Here is a 16,047-nt window from a genome sequence, read left to right on the forward strand (position 1 = left end):
AGAAGGAGAAGTAAAAAGAATAGAGGAGAGCAATGATTACCTATAGAAAGGAGTTGGAAGTAGCTGAGAGTAGAAATGATCAGACTGTTTTGTAGCCAGTATCAAACAGGCCACAAGAGACGATGACTTAGTCTCTTGTCCTTCCCTTCCTGTATAGTTATAGTTTAGAAATGTATATTCTTGACTTTAGCACTAACCCACTCCTGTTTTTTTCTTCTTATTTTGCATCCTAATTCCAGCCACTGTCATCCAAGGGCAGAGCAAAACTGGCACACGTTCTCCCCCACACCCAAAAGCTAAAAACCAGACAACTGTCTCTGAAGATCATTCCTGTGGCCAAAAACAAGAGAGTTGACTTTCCCACAAATGCAGGATGATTCAGGAGTGATCAGACAAAATCAACTTTCTGGGTACTCAAACACCCCTCTCTAACCAACAGAATTGGAGGTACTGTTGAGGCAAAACAGGGATGACTAATGTGAGCCCATTCTTTGTATACTTTACCATTTCAAGTCTGTCTAAGACTTTCAGAATTACTCATCTGTGGTTATGTGTTTTCATTCTCTAAATATTCTCTGCTTTTGTCTTCAACTTATGTAAGACCTTGCTTAAGGTGCACTGCAGTAATTCAAGAAATATATTTTGAGGAATACAAGAATGAAAAAAATAAAATTTCAGATAAAGTAAAAGAAAATTAATTTAGAAGAGAAAAAGAAGTATTAAAAGTTCAGTCCATATTGCAAATTGAGCTTAAATGAAATCCCAAGTCTGTAATGTGTGAAAACAGTCCTAAATACAGTTAATCTTCTACTTACAACTGATCATTTAACAACAGTTTGCAGTCATTAGGGCCTTGGAATGGGTACTTTACACTTCCAGCTATCATAAAACATTGCAACAGCCCCCCCTCCCCCCCCTCCAATCACATGATTGCCTCTCTGAACACTTGGTGACCTATTCACCTTTACAACCAGTTGCCAAGTGCCCTGCAAACATGTGATAGCCATTTGCCACCTTCTCCGCCCGCTTCCACAGAAACTCAAGGAGATGTTTGCAAAGAAGGCTGCAAGAGGGGACACTGGACTTGAAGTCCATTCCCCTCGTGCACCAAGAGTTTTCTCTTCGTGTACATGCAATGAGGAGAAATCCTTCCCTTTGCTGGAGGTACAGCCCTCAAATCTGGCAAAAACACTAGCAAATGACAGCATTCAGAGCCTTTCAGAATGCTGGTTTTTGCCACCAACTCTGCTCCTCTTGAGTTATGTGGCAGTTCACTTAATGACTGCTTCATACAATGATTGATCTTCCAGGCCCAATTATGATTGTAACTGGAAGACTACTTGTATAAATTGTCTAAAACTGGTGGGATCATCTGGAGTTTTGGGAAGTACAAGAGATTAAAAAAAATTCCCATCTTACATATGGGAAGAGTTTGGGGCCAAACAGCCCCTGGCAGATATACTATCATGGGAATAGTATGGGGCCAGACAATCCTTGGTATATGTACTTTTGTCATTGGATCAGTGTCAACAGAGGAAACAGTACATTGATATATCATAAGGACTGTTTAATTACCATTAGTGTATATTCTGCATGCAAGTTGTACAGGTTATATTTTATCACTGGCTTATGGCTTTTGTTCATTGTAATAGTCTACCCTTTCCAAAATGAGTGCCCTCCAGAACTATTGAGCTGCAACTCCTTATCTACCTACCAGCATGACCAATGTCAGTTTCCTGGGCTGATAAAAGTTATAGTTTATCCATCATATCTGGAGGGAATCAAGCTGAAAAAGCACTAGTGGATCGAATAATTTGTCCCAGTGCATTGTTTATAGCCTTTATTGCTATATGAATGCTATCCTTTCACTTAATTGTAATATGGTGTCATGTCATTGCGTCAATATCTGGATATTAGTCATTAAAATACTTTCTTTGGTTTGTGGAATTTCTCACTGTTGTCCTGAAATGGTTTCAATACCAAGCATAGCCTTCAATGTGGTTGATGTAATGATATCATGCCACACCATGCTTAATTAGGAGTCTGGTGATCTGGACAATCACATTAATTAATTTAATTAATTTAATTAATGTTCATTGAGTTAATTTTTCCAGATTTGTAAGATACATTAAATTGTAAACTAACCAAACAATCTGGGTACCCAAAAGTTTCTCAGCCATCAAAAAAAAATCTAACTACTGTAAGGTTAAATAATCCATGTTATATGAATTGTGCTAGTCTTTATCTGATCTAGTTAACAATGTTTTGCAATCAAGCCATATGTTGTTGCAATATTACTACAATGTGTCCAATATACATAGATCTCTTTAAACTGAAATAAGAAAGCTCTGACATTTGATCAACTTTAGTCCATGTAATATTCTCTGCAAAGTTTCATCCTTACATACACTCCATTTCTCTTGTTGCTTGCTGAATTCCAGAATAATAATCATTTATCTTGTCCTCATGGACATGTTGCTTTCTTCTGAATAGATTAGATGGGGATCTGGAATTCAGCAGGCAACAAATCTTTGAACAGGACAATCTCCACCCCTGGCATTCATTTGATCTGCCAGAAATTGAGGGAAAGATGCCTCCCTCTGTTTTTTAACTTTGTCTTGGAAATCTGGGACAATATTTTTAAAAAGTAGGCAGCTACTAGGTAAGCAACTTCAACCACCTTTTTAGAACTGCTGAAAAGGCTGTCCACCTGTACATGATCAAACTGTTAATGGAAAGATTATTCTTAAACCAGGCAGTGGAATGGTTGAAAACATTAGTTTATTAAACTCAGAATGGTTATCCTTGATTGCAGACAACTGAAATATAAAGTGAGGTATATGATTTTCCACAAAATATATTGGGTTTCTTTGTATAAAGTAATTAGGGTCAATACAACATAGACATGTTCTTCTTAAGATAATAATAAGCTAAAAAGTTTATCTGCATATATAAAAGAACCCTTAAAATAAATACTTTTACCTTCTCATTTGTATGCAATTTTAAAGGGTCACAACACTAATATTCAAATGTAATTCACTGTTTTACTGAACTTTAAAGAATAAACAGAATATTCCTGGCTGCTGCTATTTTGTCTCTCCCCCACTTTTGTGTTTGCTTGTTTACTCAATCTTTTTTTTTTGAAGATGCATTTTCCTTTCCATTCTGGCATACATTCCACAGCATATCAGAAGACCCTTGAGAGCTATTAAGTCACTCTATTAGAGAAGTGCAGAGAGCCTCTTCGAGTTCCAGAAACTATATTTGGAAAGCTTGAAACTTGACCATTAAAAACTTAAATTCAATCTTACTACAGTCACAGACCAGAACGCTAAAAACTTAAAATTTCTTTCTTCCTTATAAAAAAGATAAGGAATGGAAGTAGAAAGAATGCCAATTCAAGACCTGAGATGATGCATGATGTGGCATAAGCGCAGAGAGCCTTGGACAGGATGCTCAGGGGATACCTGGAAAAATCCTCAAAAAGGTAATCAAGCAGCAGATTGAGCACACAGAAGTGAACAAGGTGGACAATGGAATGAACAAGCACCTTGAACAAGGTGAGCTATATTAACAAGAACAAATGAATAAGAAATGAGCAAGCCGGCATGGATTTGTTAAGAAAAGGTCATGCCAAACAAATTTTATCACCTTCTTTGATAAATTGACTAAATTAGTGGACTAGGGAAATGCTGTGGATATACTATGCTTACCAGGCACCACATTACACAACAACCCAGTGCACACCTAGAGCAATAGCAACAGAAACAGCACTTAGACTTATATACCACTTCACAGTGTTTTACAGCCCTCTCTAAGCGGTTTACAGAGTTAGCACGTTACCCCCAACAATCTGAGTCCTCATTTTACTGACCTTGGAAGGGTGGAAGGCTGAGTCAAACTTGAGCCGGTGAGACTTGAACTGCCAAACTGCTGGCAGCTGGCAGTCAGCAAAAGTAGTCTGCAGTACTGCATTCTAACCACTATGCCACCATGGCTTATTTTCCAAAGCACATGAGATTACAAGCATTTGTTCAAGATGGTATGAGGACTCCTGTCTTGGGAAGGAGAGTGGACTAGAACAGAGGTAGGCAACCTTGGCTCTTTTATGACTCGTGGACTTCAACTCCCAGGAATTCTGGGAGTTGAAGTCCACGAGTCATAAAAGAGCCAAGGTTGCCTACCCCTGAACTAGAAAATAATCAAGGTCCCTTCCACTCCTGTCATTCTATGAAGATCATCAGACGTCAGTGCAAATTTATTAAGAATGAGTCTCACAAATTAATTTTATCTCATTTTTAAATCAAGTGTCTTCCTTAGATTGTAGTTGCAGGCTTTATATATTATGATTTTTCTCTCATTGCATCATAATTACTAAGTTAATTTACTGAATATTGGATGACTTGAAATAAATGCTTGAGGGAAGACAATGATAGGTTCACAAATTGTGCAAAGTCATAAATTAGTATAAATATAGTATACACACACAGACACACATTTTAAACTAAGGCCAAACAAATTGTATTATAGTTAAATGAGATATATCAACCCTGTCTTTGTCTCTATCTCCACCCTAAAATATGTTTCTCTGTATTGTAATAAATACATCAGAAACAAAAATATTTGTTTCTGATATAAAACTAAACTATAGATTAGTTAGTATTAATATGGGCATCAAATACATGTTCCATGTTCCATCTTTTCTAGTGTAGTTAAGGGGGAAATGGAAAGGTATGTTCATACTTTTAACTAACCATAGTTTATTGTATCTGAGCATATGTAAACTTATGGAAGCTTCAACCACAATTAATTCAAGGAGGTTTGGAACACACTGTAAATTTTCTGTCTTGATTTGTTCACTAACCATTAGATATGGTCTCAGTTATAAACTTAAATATAACCATTTCATAGCAGAAGCTTTCTTTTTTTAAAATCTACTCCCAATCAAAAGAAGTAGTACATAAACCCAAGAGTTGAAATTGGTTTGTGTGTGTGTATGTGTTTAATGACAAAATTTAATATTAAGTTGCAATCAGATCTCTATCTTCTTCCTAATCAGTACAAAATGCTATAGTCCTTTGGTTCACTCTTAAATGTTGCTCTGTATTGTAATACAAGTTACGTACTGTAAGTGTAACCATTTACAGACATCTACCCAATATTATCTTGCTCCTTGTCTCATCCTACTACTGTATATATAAATATGACATTTGTTGGGACTATATCTGTGCATATCCTTAAAATTTAACTGTTGCAAAAAACCAGGACTTGCAACAATGTTTATTTATCACAGCATATTATTAAACTATTCTCTTCTATATTTCCCACACTGATTACACCAGTTTTTACTGCCATAGTGTTATATTATTCAGATGTACTGTATATATGTACTGTATATTAAATTACATTTAATGGAGAGTATAGTCATCAAATAAAAACCAAATAACTATTACAGCCATAAGGCTACAATATGATATAAAACCTAAAAGTAAATGAATATAAATATATATTCATGAATGAATATATAACAATGAATGAGGATGAAATATAGAATATAAAGCTGTATACTGGCCAGAGGCACTCAGAGAGACAAGAGAGGTGGTACCTAAATTTGAATAAATAAATAAAAACATTTTTTTAAAATACAGGGATATAAGTTCATTGATAATAGAATAAAACAACATAAAATGCAAATAAGAATTAATAAATAAATAAATCAAAATCTTCAACTACAAGTAAGATGAGTAATAGAGGAGGCACAAAACTGAGCAACCTGGGAGGAAATACAGATAAGACACTGACAAATAAAAGTTGTGTTCTCTGGAAATCTCTTCAGGATGGGGTCGATGAAAGTCATGCTTAGAGTCCTTGTAAAGGAAACAACATATGGCTAAAGATTCCACCGAGCTATCACCACATTGGCCTTGGCACTAGTTCAATGGAGTATTCTTACAGTGTCCAAAGAGAACTGACGAGGGCAGTGTGTTTAGCCTGACTAAAATAAAAGCCCTACATGATTTTTATATTGTACTATATGATAAATAGGGATGCGGTGGCTCAGTGGGTTAGGACGCTGAGCTTGTCGATCAGAAGGTTTGGCGGGTCGAATCCCGAGTGCCGCGTAACAGAGTGAGCACCTGTTACTCATCCCAGCTTCTGCCAACCTAGCAGTTCAAAAGCACCTAAAAATGCAAGTAGAAAAATAGGGACCACTACGGTGTTAAGGTAACAGTGTTCCGTGCGCCTTTGGCGTCTAGTCATGCTGGCCACATGACCACGGAGACGTCCTCAGACAAACGCTGGCTCTTCGGCTTTGAAACGGAGATGAGCACCTGCCCCTAGAGTTGGAAACGACTAGCACGCATGTGTGGGGGAACCTTTACCTTTACCTTAGATAAATAAGAGGTTGACACAAATCCTTTTTGAAGAATCTCTTGAATTATAGGACAAGAGTGACTAGACACTAGGCTTAGGTTAGTTTAAAGATCCATATCCCAGGTCTATTTCTTGGGAGCACATCTGGCATTTTCAAAGCCTACAGAGCAGAGTCTCTCTACTGACAAGCCCAAAAAATAAGATTTTAGTGATAGCTTTCTGAAACCATATTGTTAAAATTGCCCCTAAGAGCCAAAGAGACCAAATCAATAGGAAGACAAGTTTAATTCTAACCCAAAATTGGCAATAACTAAGCTCTAATCTCCACACAAACTAAAGCCATCTCCAAATGTAAAACAGCATTCTTAATACATTGGGGGATTGCAAGAAAGGCTCTAATAAGCTTAGTTTAAACCACTTCACAAATATTGAGCTTTCTAAGAGTTCAGATTTGGGTACTGTAGAGAAGGTAAAGGGCAGCCTTGGCCCAGAACAGTTTCCATGCTGCAGGGATGTACAATAATGAGCTCCCTTTGTATATATATATATATATATATATATATATAAAATCTCAGAATAGTTATGGACTACATTGAGCAAGACTAGCAGCATAGAAAAGATGTGGATTCTAAGACAGAGCAACATGGAAGAGAGCCTATAGGGGCCTGGGCAGGAGTGGGACAGATGTGAGTGTCTCTGGCAGAAGGAGGGTCTCTGGGCCAGGGCCAAGGCAGTGGGGGCCGTTCCCTCAATGTTTCCAGGATGGCTTCGCGGGCCACATGAAACCACTTCGCGGGCCAGATCTGGCCCCCGGGCCTTGTGTTTGACATGTCTGCTTTACATAAATGAAAGGCGTAATTTATTTAATTGAGGTTCCCCTCCTTCCTTCATGTGACACTGCATCAGAAACTGCTTTGGCACTTATCTTAACTTTAAAAGGTGGTTTGATCTTGAAAGCCTCCTGTTGAAAATTTGATTGCAAGCCCAGATGTTAATGCACAGAGCCTTCCTCACGATTTAAGTTTTTTCTGTCCAATGATTCTGATTTTTAAAATGCATGCAAACCGAGTGCTCTTCTACTAGGGTATAGTGATGTAGTTGACTGACAAAACTTCATTTCTCAAGGTATTGTATGCTTTAGCTACTGCTTTCACTTCATGCTGGTATAGCCCAAGGCATAGGTGGAAATCCCAGTTATAAAGATATGAACAGATAACACATCAAAAATTGCACACCTAATCTTTTTATAATTCTTGCAAGGACAGGAAAATTCAGAACTATCACAGATCTGGGATTGACAGACATAATGTAACAATAAATTGTTCACCATTGAGGAATGTAATTTTAAGTTATTCAGCTATTGTTTCATTTCGGTTGAATCAGACAGCACAGCTAGATCCTTAATTTTTTTACTTTCTCTCCCATATATGGCATTTTATTGAAACACCACTTCCAAGAATCTAGTGAGTACACATATCATGGATTACATGTACTAAAAAGTTTCTACAGAAAATCCCCAGAAGCCACAAGGCACAAAATCATTAAATATTTCAATCCTGTTCAAACATACATCAAAGAAAAGTCTTCCAGTACATTCAGCAACCCATATGGGTCATCTCCATTTGTTTGGATTACAATTGGAGGCTTAAATTAAGTTCTCAATGTGAGTTTACAACCAGATTGTTTAATCATTGCTGAAGACATTTATAGTTGTGAAAAGGTTCTTGCCTTTAATGATTTAAAGGTTCCAGAGTTAAACCAGGCTTCTGCAATGTGATACAAAAAAACAATGGTACCTAAAGCTGCAGTACTAAAATTGAATTTACATATTTTTAAATAAGGTTAACCAGTGCTTTTTTTCTTAAAAAAAAAAGGTGCCGGAACTCTCATCTTGGCAGGGACAGGAGGCGGGGGTGGGTGGGGTGGGGCGGCACTGCTGCGGTCATGGGTGCAAGGGGTGTTGGTGGCGGGCTCCCTCCTGGGGCCAGAGCCGGCGCGGCTGGTGCTGTGGGAGCAGCAGGGCCCGCTCTATATGGTGGGGCTACGCGGGGCATCCAGCGGAGGTGGTGCGGGCCAGGCGATGCAGGGCGGCCACTTAGGCACGCAGAGCGAGGCAACGGTAGTGCAGGTCCACCACCAGGTAGGCCACCAGCCTGGCTGACACGGGTGAGCACAAGGAAGGAGTGCACATGGACTCCGCTTAACCCACCTCCCACTCCTTGTCCTCTCTTACTTACCTAGTTGAGAAGGTGTAGTTGGGCAGCAGGGAGGGATGCAAAGTTCCTGCCTACTTGCTTTCGCTGCAGACAACTAGCCAGTGCAACGTTTGCCAGCCAGGTCTTTTAGCACGCTCAGCAGCAATTCCTATTGGCTTTTGAAAGCCAATAGAAGGAGTAGCATAGCTTGTGCAAAAGCTTTTTGTGTGTGTGTGTGTGTGTGTGTGTGTGTGTGTGCAAAAAAAGGTGCCGGAATGCCATTCTGAGCGTTCTATGAGAAAAAAAAGCCCTGAGGTTAACCATGATTAACAAAATCATAGCAGAGATGGAAGACAATCAAACTTTAGCTCTTTTCCAAAGGGATGGCCACAATATTTAGAATCTGAATTGTGTCTAGAGAGATATAAAAGCACAAAGGTTTGTGTACTGGGACTATGCAACACTTCAGATTTGGAAGCAAAAAGCTGTTAGACCAAGGGGTTACAAGCATCATCTCTAAATCTCAGTGGTGGACAATAGTTGTGTGATCCCAAGAGATAACTCAGCTGTTTTAAGAAGTTGACTCAGGTAAGTGTAATGTTTGTGCTGTCACATTGTTGAAAACACTTTTTTGCCTTCAGATCCAAATTAGTGCACAACTTTATTCTATGTTTCCAAGGATCCATTTTATTAAGCAGTCAACTCTTCTATTCCACACATGGAGAATTGGGAACTTTGAAAGTGGTATAGCTTTGTATAAAATATAATCAAATGACATTTTCTCAAAATATGAATAGATCTAAATCCAAAATATAACAGTAGACTACAAGGATCACTTACTTGAATCTGCATGTCAAATTTATATGCAGATTTATTTAAATTTATTTCAAATATTCTTACCCTTGTTTCTACTTCAAACCCTTATTTTGAAATTTATTTATCTGAAGTCAAACACACCTATGTCATGGATTCTGGTGAGATTCCTGAACAGTACTGATAGATGTTAGCTGCAGAGTTATTTATCAAAAACAGGCCAATAGCACTTATTTTGTATATTTGCAATGCTTAAACTTCTCACTTTATATTTTTATGATCTCATTATCATCCTGAGAATTCAACTATCCTGTATTTAACACAAGTTCCCAACTTCATAGTATAGGCCAGGGGTAGGCAACCTTGGCTCTTTTATGACTCGTGGACTTCAACTCCCAGAATTCCTGAGCCTGGCTCAGGAATTCTGGGAGTTGAAGTCCACGAGTCATAAAAGAGCCAAGGTTGCCTACCCCTGGTATAGGCAAAACTTCCTACTATCATGCAGTTTTACACACACAAACACCATGAATGAAGTGAGTACCAGAGATTCAATAGGTGTAACTTGTACAGCTTTATTTAAAAGTTTGCATCAACTGCATCAATAATAGATAGTGAAATCTCTAGAGCATAGATCCCCAACCTTTTGGGCAGACTGGTTACGTGGAGAGAATTTTTTCTGTGGACTGGAAGGGGCATGGTTTTGTGTGCTGCCTGCATCCCGCAGATCCGGCTTTGCTTTTTTGTGTAGTCCAGTTGCTGGCATACCACAGCTGGTACCGGTCCACGGACCAAGGGGTTGGGGACCCCTGCTCTAGAGCACACTTGCTCAGGAATTCCAGAAGTTGAAGTCCACACATCTTAAAGACAGTTCTAGATTAATGCTAGACACAACATGGTTCTCCTTATGATCACTGATACAGGTCTTCACATTGTAAGGAGAAATACATCAATGTGATATGCTTTTGAAAATCCAGTGCTATACATTGAAACTAATTTCAGCATATATGCCCTTCACAGAGTTATTGAAAACATAACCTTAAGAGACTCATTTTAAGAAGGTTCCTAAAGCTTAAATTGTAGAAGAAGCAGACATTTTAACTAAGTGTATTGTGCACATTTTCTCTGACTACATCCATATATAATACTCTAAAAATTAAGCATCGGTGTAAATTAATAACATAACAAATTCATCTCCACTTAACATATCTCTTTTTCTATATTTCAGTTTTAGCAATAGAACCAACTTTAATGATTGTACATTTTCAATCATCAGTTAGAATGCATGTCATCACTAATTTGTGTGTTTGTTGGTAAGAAATAATCATAGACATCAGTTTCAGCAAGAAATACCCCTAACTTTTATTTTTCATCCTACTGACTATTCTCTTCCAATATATTTCATGGCAGAAATTACCAAAATAAAGAACATTTGATCAGACATTGCTGAAGGATGATGCTGAAACTTCAATCAACCACAATTTTTGATCATATTGGTCAGAAGTAGTTGTAGCTGTTGGTCAGCAGTACAGTAGCTAGACTTGATAGATTCCTCACATCGCCTAGACCCTGAGCATTACAGTCTCCAAATATGTTGGGACATACAATTTCTAATACTTCAAATATCGAAGTTTTTTTAATATGATGAACGCTTCTTCAGTTAGGTTGATGGAAAAATGCAATTTAGTTCATGTAATAAAGATGGGAAATAAAAAAACTAAATAAATAAATTTAGGAATGCTATTTTGGAGAACAAAATTACTGGACTGGAAACTATGCATCCCATGAACTTTAAATGATGATAAAAGCCAAGTTCTATACTCCAGGGATCCCCAACCTATGGGCTGCAGCCCATTAGTGGGCTGTGGGACAGGCTGGCCAGTGCACACACACATGTGGATGCACTCACCCCCATTAGTGCCCACGGACCCATTTGTGCCTACATGCAGGGCTAGTGGTGGTGGCTAGCGCCTGCACACCTATGCAAACGGGGCTGCTAGTACCAGGCGGGTGCATGCAGCCCCATTTACGCATACATGCACACAAATTTCCCAGCTGGTTCCCTCTGGGCCGCCAGCATGAGAAGGTTGGTGACCTCTGCTATACTCTATACAAAATAATATACAAACACATACATACACACAAAAACACAAACAAACACAATCATGGAGTTTAAGAAATATGATTTCTTATATAAAGTAATTGAATTATTTTTGGGAATCAGGATAAAGTCAAAATAACGGAATAGAATAGAATAGAATAGAATAGAATAGAATAGAATAGAATAGAATAGAATAGAATAGAATAGAATAGAATAGAATAGAATAGAATAGAATAGAATAGAATAGAATAGAATAGAATAGAATAGAATAGAATCTGGAAGGGACCTTAGAGGTCCCTATTCCCGCTCCCTGCTCAAGCAGGAGAACCTATACCCGTGGTGGTGAACCTATGGCATGCATGCCAGAGGGGGCATGCAGCTCTCTGTGGGCACGTGTGCTATCACCCCAGTCCTAGTAGGCCTTCAACTGGGTTTTATAAAACCTTGTTGCTTTCTGCAAAAAAAAAAAGTTCAATCAATTTCAACTTCTCGCAGGAAAAAAAAGATCTCGCAAAGTTGGAATTGATTGATTGAACTTTCTAGTCCCACCCAGTCTGCCGTTATCACGGCAGCCATGCCTACCCAATGGGCCACCACCAACCAGCACCCAATGATACATAAGTGGGTTTTGGGTTGCAGTTTGGGCACTCGCTCTCTAAAAGGTTCGCCATCACTGACCTATACCATCTCAGACAAGTGACTGTCTCTAGCCTCTTTTAAAAAATCTCCAGTGATGGAGCACCCACGATTTCTGGAGGCAAGCTGGTCCACTGTTCAGTTGTCCTCACTGTCAGAAAGTTTCTCCTTAATTCCAGGTTGCATCTCTCTTTGATCATTTCCAACCATTGTTTCTTGTCCTGCCCTCTGGTGCTTTGGCAAATAACGTGAGCCCCTCTTCTTTGTGGCAGCCCCTCAAATACTGGAATACTGCTATCATGTCTCCCATATTTCTTCTTTTCTTTAGACTAGCCAAATCCAAATCCTGCAGCCGATCTTTCTATGTTTTAGTCTCCAAGCCTTTGATCATCTTAGTTGCTCTTCTCTGATTTTTCCCCGAACTCTCAACATCTTTTTTGTGATATGGTGACCAAAATTGGCTGCAGTATTCCAGGTGTGGTGTTACTAAGGTTTTATAAAATGGTACTAGTACTTTGTGTGATCTTGATTCTATGCCTCTGATTATACAACCCAGGATTGTATTAGCTTTTTTGGCTGCTGCTGCATACTACTGGCTCATGGTCAAGTGATCGTCCACTAGGACTCCAAGGTCCCTCTCAAAGTTACTGTTTTTAAGCCAGGTCACACCCAATCTGTACTTGTACCTTTGATTTTTCTTGCCTAAATGTAAAACTTTGCTTTTCTCCACACTGAAATTCATTTTGTTGGATAGGGCCCATTGTTCAAGTTTGTCAAGATCTTTTTGGATCCTTAGTTGGTCTTCTAGAGTGTTGGCTACTCATACCACTTTGGTGTCATCTGCAAATTTGATCAGTTCCCCTTCAATTCCATCATCTAAGTCATTGATGAAGATATTGAAGAGTACTGGGCCTAGGACGGAACCTTGTGAAAAAAAATATATCAAAATATTTTTCTGCTAATAGCTGAAGCTTCTTTAGAAGAAGTTATAGGTTTATTCAGAGATCATGTACAGATTTTAGACCAATAAAAATGTACACTCTTCTGTCAATCAATTTATTTACTGACAAGAAAGTGATGTACAAAATCTATTGTCATCACACACAAGCCCTTTCCCTGCTTTGTCCCCTGAAAAAGTTGACAAAGCAAGCTAACTGGGGAAAAAATACAATGTTACAATAATAGATCAAAATATATGGACTTCAAACTACATAAATTCAAATTGGAATAGACACAGAAATATCACCATGATATCTTAGCCCTTCTTAGAAATAGCCACCTGTAATTTAGACACTTTGCTTTTCACTCACTAGTGCCTTAGCGTTCTTATATTTCAAAGCTTTCATTAAGAAAACAGTTGGGAAGCCTAAAGAAACAGGAACTAAACCTCCACTTAGTTTCCACCTATGCAAATCAATCCCATATACTTTTATGAAAACACTAGACAACCCATGACCTGTTGGGTCATTGTTTAAGGACATTTCCTTATCAGATTCCTCAAGGCCTTCAACAGAACTTCTAATGTACTTGAACAGTTGTTAAAAAATTCACAAAGTTATTTAGAGATGTGTCTTGAAAGTAGCCCGTACTGAATTGTACAGCACAGTCAAACATCGGAGTAGACCATAGGAAATGTGTTATGATATCTTGGATGATGTCATAAAATGCCTTATGATAATTTTAGGTTATAAAATGCTTTGTAAAATTTGCTAAACTTCAATTCCACAGGAGTCATGGGTCCTATATTTTGGACACATTCTATAAGTCAACTCATTTGAGGTACTTCAGTTGAAAAGGTTTTGCCTTATGATGCACTGTTTTGCCCAGTTAAAGGTGGCAGACAGAAGAATTTTAGTAGGGTATAGATTAGAATAGTCTTACGTTGCTTAAAAAGGATAAAGAATGTATAATACAATATTCCAAATATTCATATTAAGTTTTGCATCTAATATGAGCTGTATTCTTAAGTGTGGCAATAAGGAGATCTGAAGAAAGAACCCAAAGAATCTATAATAAGTTTTTCAAAAGTTGTGTAACTCATAAAAGAACTCAAAGAAAAACAGTACCTGCCCTACAATTTGTACAAATTTTACACTATAGTGCACTTTTGTTTAATCTCCTACAGAAACCTCTAAATCTTAACCTTGGTACTTAAATCAACTTGATTAAGATGCTCCTGTAAATAATTCTTTCCTTCCAGTTCATTAGGCAACACAGCTAAACGTGTAGTAATGAAATCTAAAATTCTTCTGTGCATGAAGAAAAAGCAACATTTTCAAATTTTGTTGTATTTAAAAATGTCTTCCAAGACCAAGCAGCTACAGGGGAAAAGGCAAGCAATAAAAGTGTTTCTTCACAGCAAACCCATCCATGCATTTTGTGAAACAGCAACTTTTGAGCCCTGTGCAAGCAAAGGTTGCTGCTGCATTTAGATGCTTCACTTCTCTATCCCCAGTCAAAAACCCAAAGACTGCACATTCCTAGAAGCAGATATAGAAAACTGTCAGATGATGGATCGATGACAGATGATAGATGGATGGATGGATGGATGGATGGATGGATGGATGGATGGATGGGTGGGTGGGTAGGTGGATAGATAGATAGATAGATAGATAGATAGATAGATAGATAGATAGATAGATAGATAGATAGATAGATAGATAGATAGATAGATAGAGGAACAGAGAGACAGAGAGATAGATACAGGCTTGCTATGGAAAATTTCCAAGACCGCTCTTTCTTTTAAAGCACATTAGTTTAGAAAAAAAAGAAGCTGTTATTTGGAGTTTAGTTAAGTGCTGGAGCTCAATAGCAGATGCCAGGCCTTCTATTTTGGTCAAGATACCAAAAGAAGTAGGAGAACCACAGTACAATCCCACCTGTCTAGGAGGGAAAACAAACTTGCATAAATACAATTGAGAGAATCACTAAAATCTATTCCCTCTTTTCTCACAAATTATCGAATTCTCTCATAGGATCCAACCAAAGATCCCCACTTCTTTCCTTAAAATTTCAGAGCAACAAAGTACCAAACTGCAGCTGACTTAGAAAAGCAGCAAAGTAAAATAAAATAAAATAATAAATCTGGTTCTTCTGTTGTTGTTGTTGTTGTTTCAATCAGCCCCGGGAATTGCTTTGCTATTATTTGGAGGGGAGGGGGTATGTTTCAGACTCACCTAAGATCTCTCCTGATGCTAACGGAAGAGCCAACTAAGGAAAAGGGTGGCGAGAAAAAATTAAACAGCAACAAAGAAGCTGCAACCCCCGAGGCTGAAAAAGGTTTCAGGCCGGACAGATCTGCGAAGCACTCACCAAAGTAAAGACGGAGCCGGATGATCTGGATGGAGAGGCTTTAAAGGAAAAAAAAAGGAGATTGTTGTAACTTGGATGCCGCTTGCTTTTAGGAAGAGTTGCAACTTTCCTAAAAAGCCCAGCGAGATAGGAAGAAGACACTGCGGAAAGGCACTGGAATCGAGGCAGCCAGACCCTCCATATGGGAGAAGGTTTTTGGATGACTGAACTCTCAAACAATTCCCTTCTTTTTGCTCGCTCACTTCTGGAACCTCCCACTCCTCCTCCTCCTCCTCCCTTTCGGAGGAGGGGAGAAAAGGGGAGGAGCTGAAGGAGTGAAAAGAGGGGAAACCGAGCTCCCTCCAAAGGGGGTCCCAACAATGCCCTTCCCGTTCATGCTGTGTCGGCGGCCAGAGAGAGGAGCCCTCCATTTGCACCTGACGCCTCAAAGAAAGGAAGAGGGCGAGGTTTAAAAGACTGCTTGTAAAATCGATTTTCCAAATCTGAGAGAGGGGTAGGATGGGAAAGTTAGATGCAAAAGTTTTGGGGGGAAAGGAAGGGGAGGTTTTGATGGCCGGCCCTTTGCTTTGCAACTGGATAGTTCTAGCTGCTGATCCATATTAACCAGCAACAGGCGAC

At 38.7% G+C, this 16,047-nt stretch overlaps 1 protein-coding gene across 3 annotated transcripts in view; it reads right to left on the reverse strand.

The window, feature by feature from the left end:
- BOC (BOC cell adhesion associated, oncogene regulated) overlaps positions 1 to 15,649 on the reverse strand; it is a 73,274-nt gene extending 57,625 nt beyond the window's left edge. For 2 of the 3 annotated variants that reach the window (XM_081326490.1, XM_081326488.1), the window contains exon 1: positions 15,430 to 15,649. The gene's annotated coding sequence lies outside the window, so the exon portion shown is untranslated. Of the gene's footprint in view, positions 1 to 15,293; positions 15,328 to 15,429 lie in introns of all 3 variants that reach the window. The other variant, XM_081326489.1, reaches the window with a different exon arrangement.
- Between the last annotated feature and the right edge of the window lie 398 nt (positions 15,650 to 16,047).

Source organism: Vipera berus, assembly GCF_964194415.1.
Source record: "Vipera berus genome assembly, chromosome: 4".
Classification (NCBI taxonomy): Eukaryota; Metazoa; Chordata; class Lepidosauria; order Squamata; family Viperidae; genus Vipera; species Vipera berus.